Source organism: Aulostomus chinensis, chromosome 3 (assembly GCF_037954235.1).
Source record: "Aulostomus chinensis isolate RoL2024-O1b breed Wild chromosome 3, RoL_Achi_v1.0, whole genome shotgun sequence".
Taxonomy (NCBI): Eukaryota; Metazoa; Chordata; class Actinopteri; order Syngnathiformes; family Aulostomidae; genus Aulostomus; species Aulostomus chinensis.
The window spans coordinates 1559154-1572115 of NC_141322.1; the positions used below are offsets into that span (position 1 = coordinate 1559154).

Sequence of the window (12962 nt, forward strand, 5' to 3'; positions counted from 1 at the left end):
TCGGGGGGATTTGGGGAGGCGTAGAGCTCATCAGGGACCCCACCTCCAGGTCCAGTCAATGTCCCATTCAGCTCCTCCACTGGACATCAGCAAATTCTTTATATTCACCAGCAAGAAGATGAGTTGTGAAATATTTAATTCAAAGGACAACAGGAAAATGGGGAAAGAGGTCAAAGGTACCAGAGAGTAGAGAATTATCTGGAGAGTTAAGCCCTACTCACCCCATACACAGGCACAAATGATATATCTCACTAAAGTTTGTTTTAAATGAAGACTTTTTTTGACCGACGGACCATTTTTGTTTCACGAGCAAACACGCAACTGATGTCAGTAAACAAACTGATGAAAATATCCAGCGTTTCTCGACAGAAAGGGGACTCGCCTTCCTGCAGCCAGGTGGCTGCCGTGCGACGGTGGGAACTCATGGAGCTGTGAATGGCAAAAGTGACGAGCTCAGTAAACATTTCCATGGTAACAGCCTGCTCCTCCAATCACAGACGTAGCTGACGCTTTTAGGATTGTGGGTAGTGTAGTGTTGCTCTGTGAGATCATGAGTTTATCATATCATATATCATGTATTATCTCTTTATCTTAAAAAAACAACAACTTTGTACAAGTTCAGTATTGGCAAGAACTAGGCCATACAATAGACATCATGATGCAGGGGTTATGATACGATATATTGTAATATATTTGTAATATATTGCCATACTGCAAACATGGTGACAGGCTTGGGCGTCAATTACACCAAAACTTTCTGTGCATGATGAGGAAATCATGAACAATCGATATGTCGGTATCAGGAGTCCAGGAGTTTGCTGCAGGAGGAGGTGGATACTGCTGCTGTGGTACTATTACTGCTGTTGTATATTTAAAACTTATTCAGAGGAGGAACGCAGGAGTTTAGACATTTAATATAAGGTCTTATTTAGCCATGAAAAGAGCATTTTGATTGGACAAGGCTGCTGGCGAGTTCTGAAGTTAGCTAGTTAGCTTAGCTGTCCCAGCTCACTCATATCTCTGACATCTCTTACAGAGACATTCCAGGGGACATAAATAAACAATGCGGCATCCCTGTATATATGGAGATGTTTGAGCCAGCCATCAACCTCAAGTAAAGACAGAAAGAAGATTATTTCATCAGCGATCAGTCGACGCAGTGCTTGTCAGCCCTACAGGTCAGGGGAGGATGCTAGCATGCAAAGCTGCTTCCGGCGTCTGTCGTCAGCCAGCAGTCTCCCCTCAGAAACAGTCCCAGGCAGGACTGCCATGTCTATGAGACCAAACATCCTGAATTTTACCGTGAAAAATGATACCGACTCGTAAAACACAACATCACGATACTCAAGAGGACCGCTACTTCATGACACCCCTGACCTGCACAGGAGCAGGTGCCATAGTTTACAGCCTGCTCGCTCCAAACGAGTCGACCTCGGATGGTTACAACATCATGGCTGGCGTCCAGAAACATGATGGCCACTGCTGAGCTTCGTTTAGGGTGGATTTATTCATCTATTTAATGTTGCTGTGCGTGCGAGCATGTGTTTGCGTGTGTTCTTGGATGCGGCGGTGACTTTTTTACACATTGAAAATTGGCCAGTGCGGCTTAATTATCTCACATTCATGTTGAACTCAAATAGTTTTTGTCGTTTATTAAACATTCAGTTTGTTCTTTAAGCCTGTGACTCACTTCCTTCCCCTCATTGATGCATCACTAGACGCCGATGAAGTTGTGGTGAACGTGAACACCTACAGATTCACAGGTGTTAGCAGGATTAGGTTATTGACTTGGAAGGAGAAGCTACATTAAGAGGCCACAACCCCGTCCGTCCCTGCATCTTCTGTCAATAATGGTGGCCAGTATTGATTATTTCAGGCAATTCTGCTTATTTTCAGTTGATCAGTCTGAAATTATTACAGGTCAACTTTTATCTTTATACACGAATGAGGAACGTTGTGTTGTGCTAAACCTTCCGTGTTCCTCTGCAAAGCCCTGGGGAAGCAACAGAGAGGAAAAAAAACCTTCCCTTTTCATAGAAGTATTTCCCTCAATTTCCTTATTTTGAGACTGAGATACAACTTGTTCTAAATGTAACGGGGGGGGGGGGGGGCTGGAGGGATCCCTGAGGTTTAAACCAGGTGCAGATGACCTCAGTGAGCGTGCAGTGAATAGGCTCTCAGAGCTCTGAAAGTTAGCACTAAAATTTTAAAATGAAATCTAAAATTAACTGGTAGCGAGTGAAGGGGAGATAAAACCGGGGTAATGTGTTCTCCTCCCCGGGATCTGGTGAAAAGCTTTGCTGCTGTGTGTTGCACCGTCTGAAGACCGTCAACATTAACTTTGTTAAAACACAGGAGAATGACACTGCAACAATTCAACTGTGACAAAATAAAAGCACCAACGATCACTTCAGGTTCAACTTTGTGACAGGAGATTTTAGTTTTGAAATGTTTGTCCAGTGGAGGCATTAGCTTCTCACTAACTGCTTACAGTGACAGTTGAAGGTGTGACGTCCCCCAGTACACCAGTCAAGCCTCCAGTACACCAGTCAAGCCTCCAGTACACCGGTCAAGCTTCCAGTACACCGGTCAAGCCTCCAGTACGCCGGTCAAGCCTCCAGTACGCCGGTCAAGCCTCCAGTACGCCGGTCAAGCCTCCAGTACACCGGTCAAGCCTCCAGTACACCAGTCAAGCCTCCAGTACGCCGGTCAAGCCTCCAGTACGCCGGTCAAGCCTCCAGTACGCCGGTCAAGCCTCCAGTACACCAGTCAAGCCTCCAGTACACCGGTCAAGCCTCCAGTACACCAGTCAAGCCTCCAGTACACCAGTCAAGCCTCCAGTACACCAGTCAAGCCTCCAGTACGCCGGTCAAGCCTCCAGTACACCAGCCAGGCGTCGGAGGCTTGTTTTCACAAGCAGAAACACTTAAATATTACCACATGTATATAAATATATACAGTATAAATAAATATTTGTGTGTGTGTGTGTATGTAAATTGAAATACACACAGGGAAAAAAACAAGACTACAAATCCACGTGTTTAGAGTACATGTGATCCTGTGTGTGTTGTGAATAGAGCAATATTGGTTCCAACTCGTTTTACAGACATTTTTGAGTCAGCTGTGTTTAGAGGGAAATTCCTCATAAAAAATCCATCGTCTCTGTGCTGTTAGGAACCACGTGTTCAAGCTTGAGACTGGGAATTACACGCTTCCAGTTTTAGTCAAAATTCTGCAGTTATTTGTCGAAATTAATGCAGAGGTGGTGTAACCAGTCATGTATTATCAAACACAGACGGTGGTGTTATGAAGTAAAACATTGCTTTCAAATGAAAGTAACTATGACATCTAATATATTACATTTAGGAAGGAACTTTCCCACATCGCTTGACTCTCATTCACTCACCGACAGTGGTGGAGCTGTCACTGAAATAGACAGTCACAGTGTTAGCGACACGTTCGCAACCTTCTGTCGTCAGCTGACCTCTCAGTAGCATTGGAACTCTTTCAGTGAGAAATTTTGTTTAAAGGTTGTTATAATGAGGGTCAGACAACTACAAGTTCAACATCAATGTCCATATCCACCAGTGTTTACTCGTCTAAGCTTTTCCATTGGCTTCTAAAAATGTAGCTTCTTTAGCCTGTAGCTAGCTCATCTCACCTCAGCAGCTGTCAGGCGTCCTCCAGTTCTTAGCAGCCGGTGAGAGGCTGAAAGTCAAGTCTACCGAGAGCCATGAACTCTTTACCCTTCTATGTGGGTGGGTCCTAATTGCACTGTGTCTGATGTGCTAAGCTAACTACCAGGCTCATGCACACAGCGAGGAGAGAAGGGTCTCTACCTTTTGTGTATTTTCCAAAAAGCTGACATGTTCTTTTCTGACAAAAATCCTTTTCTTCCTGTGGCTCTTCAAAGACGAGCACCAGGCTGCCTGGAGACTTGATCTTGTCCCACATTCTCAGCAGCTACCTGTGAGGGTGCCTGGTTATGACCCAGAAACAACTGCATGTCTCATTTTACAACTACAGTGCAAAGAGGGAGACCTGAAAAATAACTGTTCAGGAATTTAAATATAAAAGTGGGATGTCGCTGCGTGCTACTTCAAAAACACCTGTTTGGAGAGCGTTTTTTTGGGGGGGGGCTGACACCATTTTCCAAACATTAAATGACTGCATTCAGATCCAAGAGCTACATATGAATAATTTAAATGTTTTTTTTTAACTTGTTTCTAAAAAATGTAAGGTATCAGAAAAGACTCAAAGCAGTACTTCACTCATAAAGTTTTTTTTTTTTGCCTTTCAAGAACTCATAAACAGGCTTGTTGCGCTCACTAAAACATGTTTTTATTCTGCCTCACTGCTTTGTGAATCATGCTATGCAGGAAGAGCTGCTCACGTATCGCTAGCTAGAAGCTAACGGTGCTGCATCGCTACCAACTCCTATAAACAGCAAAACTGTTCCCCACCTCAGTTTACAGACCCTGTAGGTCAGGGGCGTCAAACTCGTCCAGTAGAGGGTCGTGTGGCTGCAGGTTTTCATTCCAACCGAGCAAAATCAACACCTGATTCTACTTAAATCAACAGCTGCGTCCACACAGCTCATTTGTTGGATCAGGTGTTGCTTTTGCTTAGTTGGAATGAAAACCTGCAGACCCAAGGCCCTTCACTGGATCACTTTGGACACCCCTGCTGTAGGTCATCGGCTGGTGAGATCAAGCCTTCTTAGCCCAGCCACACGACCAGGAGCCCACCAACACTTAGAGAGTAAAAGTAACTGTAACTCTTCCAGCTCGGCGCTGCTGAGAACAAGCGCCAAAAGAAGCGTTGCAGTTCGTTGTGAATCCCAGGACGGTGGTAGAGAAGGCGGGGTTTGCACTGATGAGGCACCTGAGAGTTGGTGAGGCCAGTTTAGCTGCAGCTAGCCATCGCTGTTGGCTTTATTCATGTGGCTGGCTCTTTCAGCATTCTGGAAACACAAAGTAGTAAGGGAAAACACAACTTTGTGAGCTCAAGACTCCTCAAACTTCAAAGCTTCATGGGTGAAATATGGCTGCCAACCACCTCACCAGAGGAGGGAGGCCAGGATTCCTTACTTCTTTGAAGAAAATGTATTGGACAAAACTTGGAGATGCGCAGCTCCTCTGTCAGATAAACAGTGAGCCAACATCTGCAGTTCACCCCTGTAAAAGATATCCCCGGCTGTTGACCGGAGTAGCGGAGAGAGGCTCGGTCCATCACATGGCTTGGACATCCCGGCAGCAGCGGGGGAGGAGGAGGAGGAGGAGGAGGAGGAGTACAGCGAGGGAGGGAGTCTGTTCCGCTCGGATGGCCGGAGCACTGAGGGGCTGATCGGTGAAGACAGACCAGACAGGGCTCTCTCTTTCTCTTCCCCCGCTGCGTTTCTCCCCGCCAGCGCGCGTCCCGCTCCGCGCCAGCTCGGTGTAGAGGAGGGGGAGGAGCAGAAGGAGGAGGCTTGACGCATCGGAGTGAGCACAGGCGGGCTGCACTTTCCAACATGCAACCTGCGAGACGCCACGCTGCCAACCGCTGCTGCTGACGGAGAGCCGGGGAGAGGGAGGCAGGCATGGACGCCCACTGACGCCGGAGGCGGTGCAGGAGCAGCTCTGCAGCGCAAACCCGTGAATGCAGCGCAAAGAGTCAGAATTGCGCGCAAGTCAGACGGATACATTTGGCCGGGACTCGGCGGTCAGGCGTGTGTGTGCAGAATTTAATACGGATTGGGATGAAGCTGTGAATTCCTCGAGGAGATTACTGTTGATTAACAGGTAGGTATTTTTAAGACTGTATTTCTCATGATTTTTCATAACTTGGGCAAACAAATAGAGCCCGTGGTAATCCAACTTTCCACAGATTACATGTTGATAAGGCAGGTCGCCGACAGGATTGCCTTCTCTGAATTTCACCCTCTGCTTGATCTTATTTGCCTTTCCACTTTTTTGAGGTGGAACTATTAGTGTGGAGGAAAGTAATCTGAGGCTGTGCGATCAGTGCAGATGTTCACTAATCCCTGCAGTTAACCCCTCCATTCAATAATCCCCTCGGATTTGCTGATTGTAATGCCGCTGCTGACCACCCAGCGCAGCTGTGGGGAATCTGTCTGGTCCAGCAGGATTATGCCAGAAAGCAAACTTGAGCTCCAGTAGATCCACCCCGAAAAGTTAAAGGTAAAGCCTCGTTTAGCCGACACCTTTAGGATTAGGCGTTAATCCCAAACTGCTGCTGCTGCGGGATGAGATCGGAATGATTCAGCTCACCAGCGTTTGATGGACAGCTGCTGCTTCATCCCACTGAAACTTCTTAGCTGACATGAAGACAGAAACAAGATGCTTTGGAAACTTAGATTTGGGCAAGTCTTTCTCTCTCTCTCTCTCTCTTTTGCTCTCTCTCTCATATGCACACACACACACGCACACACACACACGGTGGATTCGTGGGGAATGTGATGTGAAAGCAGCAGTCAGATGAGGCCGTGCGGTGCACACTGGCAGTGGCGGTGGCTCCAGCAGCAGCAGCTGTGCGACGCGCCTCCATTGTTGCGTCGCTGTCAGAGCAGAGCAGCTCCACTCACTGTCTGATCTGTTGCATCCGATCCACATCTCACTTGACAACCGCTGAAGGTTAAAGAGCTGCATCCTAGAAGGGATTACGCCACGGCTCACTCTTCATTTGTGAACATGAGCCTACAATAATCTCCTTGAAGGTCTGAAGTACACCGAGATGCAAGAACAAGGCAGAGCAGTGAGTTGAGTGGCGTCTAATGAGCGTGATGCAGATCAGGCGGTCGGATGCATCACGCAGCCCCTTAATGGCCGGTGGTGGTCCGGAAGTCAGCACGCCTGTCAGAAGGGATGGAGTGCTGACGTGACATTAGAAACATCCTGGGATAGCAGCATGTAGAGAGGCCGCATAAAAATTTCATCGTATCGAAGAAGAAAAGTGTCGTCAAGGTCATTTTTATTTCATGTCTCTCCAGGAAAGCTGGCTCGAGGAAACTGGAGTCTTCTTCTCTGTCAGATTTATGTCAAGCTGCTAAGTTCCAGCGAAGAGTTAAAACCAAGATGTCTCCCGACAGTCACTCTGTGAGGTCCTTCAGTGGCCTGATGGGAGCTGCGGGGACTTGTTCCCTCGTGCTACAGCATCTGACCTCTTTAGTCCAGTCGAAGGTTGGAAAACATTAACCGGCAGAAAATGCCTCAAATATTCGGTATGCGTCCCCCCCCCCCCCCCGGCCGGCGGGCCCAGGGGGAGGCCCGTCGCTCAGCTGATGCAGACCTCGACAGTTCCTCTGTCTTGTGTCGGTCTGAATGTTTACGTTGGTCCGGTAAAACCAGACATTTTCTCTGGCCAATTTAAGGAGAGCTTGATGGGTTTGTGGAGAAGTTCTTTCTCTGAAAATGTCAGAAATTCAGTTCTTTTACAAGTGGCTGTTTTACAAGCCGAGTAAAAGCAGGAAGTCCTTCCATGGAGATAGTGGAGCCATAAATGATTGACTGACTTCAGAAGATCAGACATTGTGATGTGCAGTTCTTTGTATTCTTGAATGCAAAAAAAAAGAGTAGATTCATCAAGATATCAGGATTTAATTCAATAATGTTGCCTGTCTTCTTATATTTGCTTGCTTTGGGCTGCATGCTTTTGTGTGCCAGAAAGAGCTTTTCCTCCGTCTATATTTCCATAGCAGCGACTGTGGCTGGGGTCCTGACCCTCTGCTGTAAACAATCCTCATCTTTGTGTTAGACCTCATACTCCAGGTCTCAGTACACCCTGATACACTCTGACACACACTGACATACACCTCAAGGTGTGTAGAGTGTGTATTGCGGCCAGCTCACCGATCACCTTGGGCTCTTGGTGTGGCAGACAACAGCGAGCAGCTAATAAGAACAAATACTCCATGTTAGTAGTTTGGTTCAGGTGCGCTTTTGTAGTTCAGCCTCTTGGATTTCCAGAGTAAAGAGTGGTGTGAGGATTCTCTGCAGCGGCGGCGTAACCGGGGAGGAAGCTGCTGCTGTTCCCGGGCGCTGTGCTGCTTTTATCTGCTGTAAGAGAGATGTTTGACAAGCTGCCTCACAGATGTGGCTGCAGCTGCATGAACCAGGAAGGCTTCAGGGTCCTGCACAGAGGGAGGAATTCCAGGCAGTGCTACCTCACCTTCCTGTTGTGCTTAAAAACAGTTGATTGGCAGGTTTTGCAATGATTGACATGGTCAAAGTGAGTAGATTTATAATATCTTGATGTTACGGGTATGCGTCACCTTCACATTGACGCATCATCACCTTCCACCTGTTGCAGGGTTATTATTCTCAGACAAGATGGAAAGAATAAAAACTGCAAGAGAGAGGGCATCGTGTCACGTTCTGTCTGGATGGCACTTGGAGAACATGATCCTCCTCCAGGGAACGCTGGTGCTCAGGTCCTAATTAAAGCTGCAGGCAATGATGAGTGGCCCTCACCCCGCCCCCCCAACCTGTTTGTGTGTGTGTGTGTTTCCTGTTATATTTGGATTCTACACGAAGGACGGTGGAGCAGTGGTCCTCACTGTGGCCCCCCTCCAAGAAGGTTGTGGGTGGAGCAGTGGTCTTCCCTGTGGCCTCCATCAAGAAGGTTGTGGGTGGAGCCCCGGCTGCAGCACGGGGTCTTTCTGGGTGAGTCTCCATGTTCTCCCTGTTCCTGCTGGGTTCTCATGGCCCTGCCATGGACTGGTGACCTGTCCAGGGGAAGGCTGCTGGGATAGGCGTGGTCATGTGACTTTTGTTCTGTCAGACTTCCTGCCACCACCAGGTGGCACAAGGACTTAAATTCAGCTTGTTGACGTCCTCATTGAAGATCTGACCATGGTGATGGTATCACGGTGACGGCTGATAGTCAGACAAACGCCACATTTCTTCAAAAACGCTGCGCTTTCGCTGTGTAAATCGCAGATTTCCACACAAAATGTGCAGGGCTTGCTTGTTTCATGATCCCCACATTTGTCACTCATTTCTTCACAGAAAGTTGAAAAATGTTGCGTTTAATTCACACAAGAGCAGCCATTTTCCTCCTGTTGCCTTGGGAACGTTGTGAAGTGACATCATTGGAAAGCTGCAAACCCCTCGAAGACAACGCGATGATGTCTGCAAATCCGTCTCATTTGCCAACAAAAACGAGCTTGAAACTCGTTTGACTCATCGAGGTTTAGTAAGTTTGAGTTGTGTGGAATAAAACGAGATGAGAGCCTAATGACTCCCAGCACTTCCTGTGACGTAGCGTGCTCGCTTAGCAGAGGACGTGGAGAAAGGACTCTTCACATTCAGGTAGAAGCCCAGTGAGAACAGAGTGTTGGGGGAATCACTTTTTTTTCTTATTCATCAAACTGCAGTTGTTTTTTTTTTTAGTTCCCACAGTTTCACAAAATTGCATGAATATCCTGCATATTCCTTCGCATTTTTTAAGAAAATGTGCCGCATAATCAAGGACTTTTCTGGAAGGACGGATTGTAGCACAGTGACTGTGCACCTTGTTACGGGGGTGGAGTAGAGCAGCGCACGCTGAGAGGGTGTTTGTTCCTCCGCCGAGCTGCAGCACCAGGCTGAGGGTGGATTCTGGGACAGGCAGAGTGCAGCAGAGACAGCAAAACCCATCTTTTATGTATCCAAGCAGATATTGAGTCAGCATGGAGGAAAAGTACAAATGCACAAACTCTTGTCAGGCACCTGCTTTGCGCTGGGGATATTTTTATGTTTTGGAAATATTTGGGACAAATACAATTACTGCAAAAACCTCTTGAAAAGGAAGTTCTGGGAAATGAGCTCCAGGTTTGCCGCCACACCTCAGGCCTGCATGAGAACCCCCCTCCCTCCCACCACACCTCCCTCATAGAGACATTATTGCCCAATTAAGGAAAAAAGATTTTCCTGAGCGCGTGTGATTTAAAGAGCATGACTCCCATCTAAAGCAACTACGCACACGCTGCTGTGACTCGTAACTGCAGCGCTGCTCCATCGAGCTGCTCTGTTCAATTTGAACATTTTTAGAAGGAGAGGAACCGTCTGGCTGCTCCTGCTCTACTTAGCTGGTCTGGTTGTTCGTGTTAATGCTCCATTTTTAACCCAACCTTATTAGCACCATCTCCCTGCCTCCCAGGTGCTGTGTGTCCTCACAGACAGCTTGCTGGTTCAAACATTGTTGCTTGCTGCTTTAATTGAGTGTCTAATATTAGGGGGGCTGCACCTGTGGCGCTTTTAAATGGAAATCCACATTCAAGGCTTGCAAACACCTCCTCCCTCCATGACAACCCTGGATCCGGCTTCAGCTGGACCACGACGCTGCTGTCAGGGTGGGTCATGTGGGCGTGGCTCTTCTTTCCTCCTTGATAAAACTGCTGGTGTTGTCAGCCATTTTGATTGGTGTGGTTTAGTGTTTGGCTTTTTTGAATCAGTGTGATGAACGGGAACTGGCATCAGACTCTCGCACAGGTGCGCTTGCAGGTCGGATCTGTGTCTTTCTAAGTTTTCACATTCAAAGCAATGAGAGCCTTTGTATTTCCTCTTGTCAGGAATGCTTAAGAGGTGGCACAAACTAGCCAGGGCAGTAATCTCCCGGTCGACTGGTCGATTTATTAGTCGATGCGTTCTGGTTCGACCAAAATTCTGATTGGTCGATTTTTTTGCCACGTTAATTTCATCAGGAGGAAAGTACCAAGTGCTAATGGGGGTGTTTTCAAAGCACCCCTGTTTGAACACCCCCCTTGTTTTGCTATTTTGGCCTCGCCCGACCCACTCGAGACAGACAGACTGAAGAGGACTAGAAGGCCCACGTCTGGTGGTTTGATGAATGTCTGTTTAGTTTGGACGGTTTCATTCCAAGTCAGTCCTCGTCCCCCACGTCAAAGACGTCTGCAGCGTGGCAGCATTTCATGAAAACAGACCATGGAACAAAAGGCGAATGCAAAGTTTGCCAACACCAGTTTTCATGTCACAGCTCCACCACAAACACCACGTGTCACCGAGAAACGGCGAGCTAACGTGTCCACCTCAGGTTGCCCTGTCAGTTTTGAGTACATGAACGCATCAGACTTGACATTTCAGTGTTTTAGTCTAATAATTGTTTTGTTTTAATTGTAAAAATTCTTGCCTTTCGTGTTTAAGAGTAAAGTTTTAAGTTCAAAGTCTATTTGTGTCTCAGCTGAGCTCCTGTGTTCAGTCTGGCTCTGTCAGGACCAACGATGGCGTCGCTCAGTTGTTAGAACCTGACACAAACAACTGTCTCGATGTTCCTCAGCAGGTTTGAGCTGGTAGTTGACACAGTAGAGTTTTCAAATGAGTCGATTTTTAGTCCAAATTTGAGGGACGAACGATTTATAAACCAGTAAACTGTGATTTACAAAAGAATCAATGAGGGTTAGGGTTGGAAATGAAGCCAAAGGCAGCAAGGTCGTCTCATCCACTCGTGGCTGGTGGATTCAAATCCTCACTGAACCTCTGTGTTTGAAAGATGCAGAAAGATGTAGTTTTGTGAATGTGAGAGGCGGTAGCAGAGTTTGGACTGTTGTATGTTCACATTTGAGGGAGAAATAAATCATTTTTGCTTTCTTGAACCAGTCCACCGCACCTGGGTCCGTTGTGGTTCGTACCTACAGTTTCAGGATCGCGACCTGTGCAAAACCAATCTGCATGAAACCTGCAAAGTTAGGAGGTGTCACTAGTCAAGCATCATGAGTTCTGGTGGGACTTAAGTTATGTTGAGCATTTGTTTGTGGTGTAAAGATGAAATCAAAAATGTTCCCGGCGTGAACTTGTCCAGGTGTGTTTCCTGGTCATCGGTGCTGTCGAGGAGGTGCAGCCCTGCGTCGGCGCTCGATCCGTGACATCACCCACAACCGCCGCGGCTCGGTACTTTTCTCCGTCATTATTTGCACGTGTGAGCCACAGAAGTGCGCTGTGGTGAATGGAGAGATCTGAAGATGAACAACATTAGCGATGAATGAATAATTTATCAAAGTGTCTCTTGATAAGAGCTGCTGCTCACTCTTACCTTTTGTACTCCAGGAACTCTGGAGTGTTCTTGCTTTAGTGTTTCTTCAGAAATCCCCTGGTTTATAGTTTCTGCATATTTAATATAAGCGGGTGTATCAGCTGGACAAAACAATGAATGTTTCAGTCAAACTGAGTAACCCACGGGAACATCAGCCACGGGGAAGCTCTGTGAGGAATCAGTGGATGCAGCTTTAACTCTGGACTTGTTCCAGTCGGCAGACGTGCTGGGTTCCTTCCCTCAGCTGCGTCCGCCTTGTGTTCTGTGTTTGTTGCTAGAAATCCACATGAAGGTACATGACTGCTGATTCTGGTTGGCTTTTAGAACCAAATCTAATTAACTAGCTGACTAGCTAACTAACTGGTGGATTGATAATCTCTTGCAGTGAATTGTGTGCCTGCACGTGACCACGTCAAGGTACGCTCACACCTAATTATTCGTGCAAATTTGACGGCTGGGTCATTTGTTTTTAATCGCACAAACTCTTTGCCCTGCGAGGAGAATCTATTTCCACCATTTCTTTCCATCATCAAGCGTGGTTGACGTTATGGCCGTTGCTGGCTTGTATCTGCTGTGGAAGTCCCAGATACGGCTGAAAACCAAACGCAGCTGTAGCTGGATCCTCGGCACAATCTGGAGGAGCACAGCTGGGTGGATTTCACCGCCTTTTCTAGGGACTGAGCCTGGACGACGGCCGTGTCCAGTGGTACCTCAGGCTGACGAGGGTCCAGTTTGATGAGCTGTTGGCGAGGTGCCAGGATATCACGGACGGACACCAAATACAGGCGCCAGGACCGTTGATGTGACGTCACTGACGGCAGGGGATTCTCAATGCTGATAGGCTCTCTCGACACAACGTCATGTGAATTTCACGCAAAATTCTATTCATGTCATTCTCGCCGCCTGGCAGGCATACACGCGAATTCGTGCCT

General features: G+C 47.4%; 1 protein-coding gene across 7 annotated transcripts in view; it reads left to right on the forward strand.

Moving 5' to 3' along the window:
* Window positions 1-4911: 4911 nt before the first annotated feature.
* cntn4 (contactin 4) overlaps window positions 4912-12962 on the forward strand; it is a 150596-nt gene continuing 142545 nt past the window's right edge. For 3 of the 7 annotated variants that reach the window (XM_086197551.1, XM_086197557.1, XM_086197574.1), the window contains exon 1: window positions 4912-5783. The gene's annotated coding sequence lies outside the window, so the exon portion shown is untranslated. The remainder of the gene's footprint in view (window positions 5784-12962) is intronic. The other 4 variants (XM_086197564.1, XM_086197594.1, XM_086197569.1 and 1 more) reach the window with 3 other exon arrangements.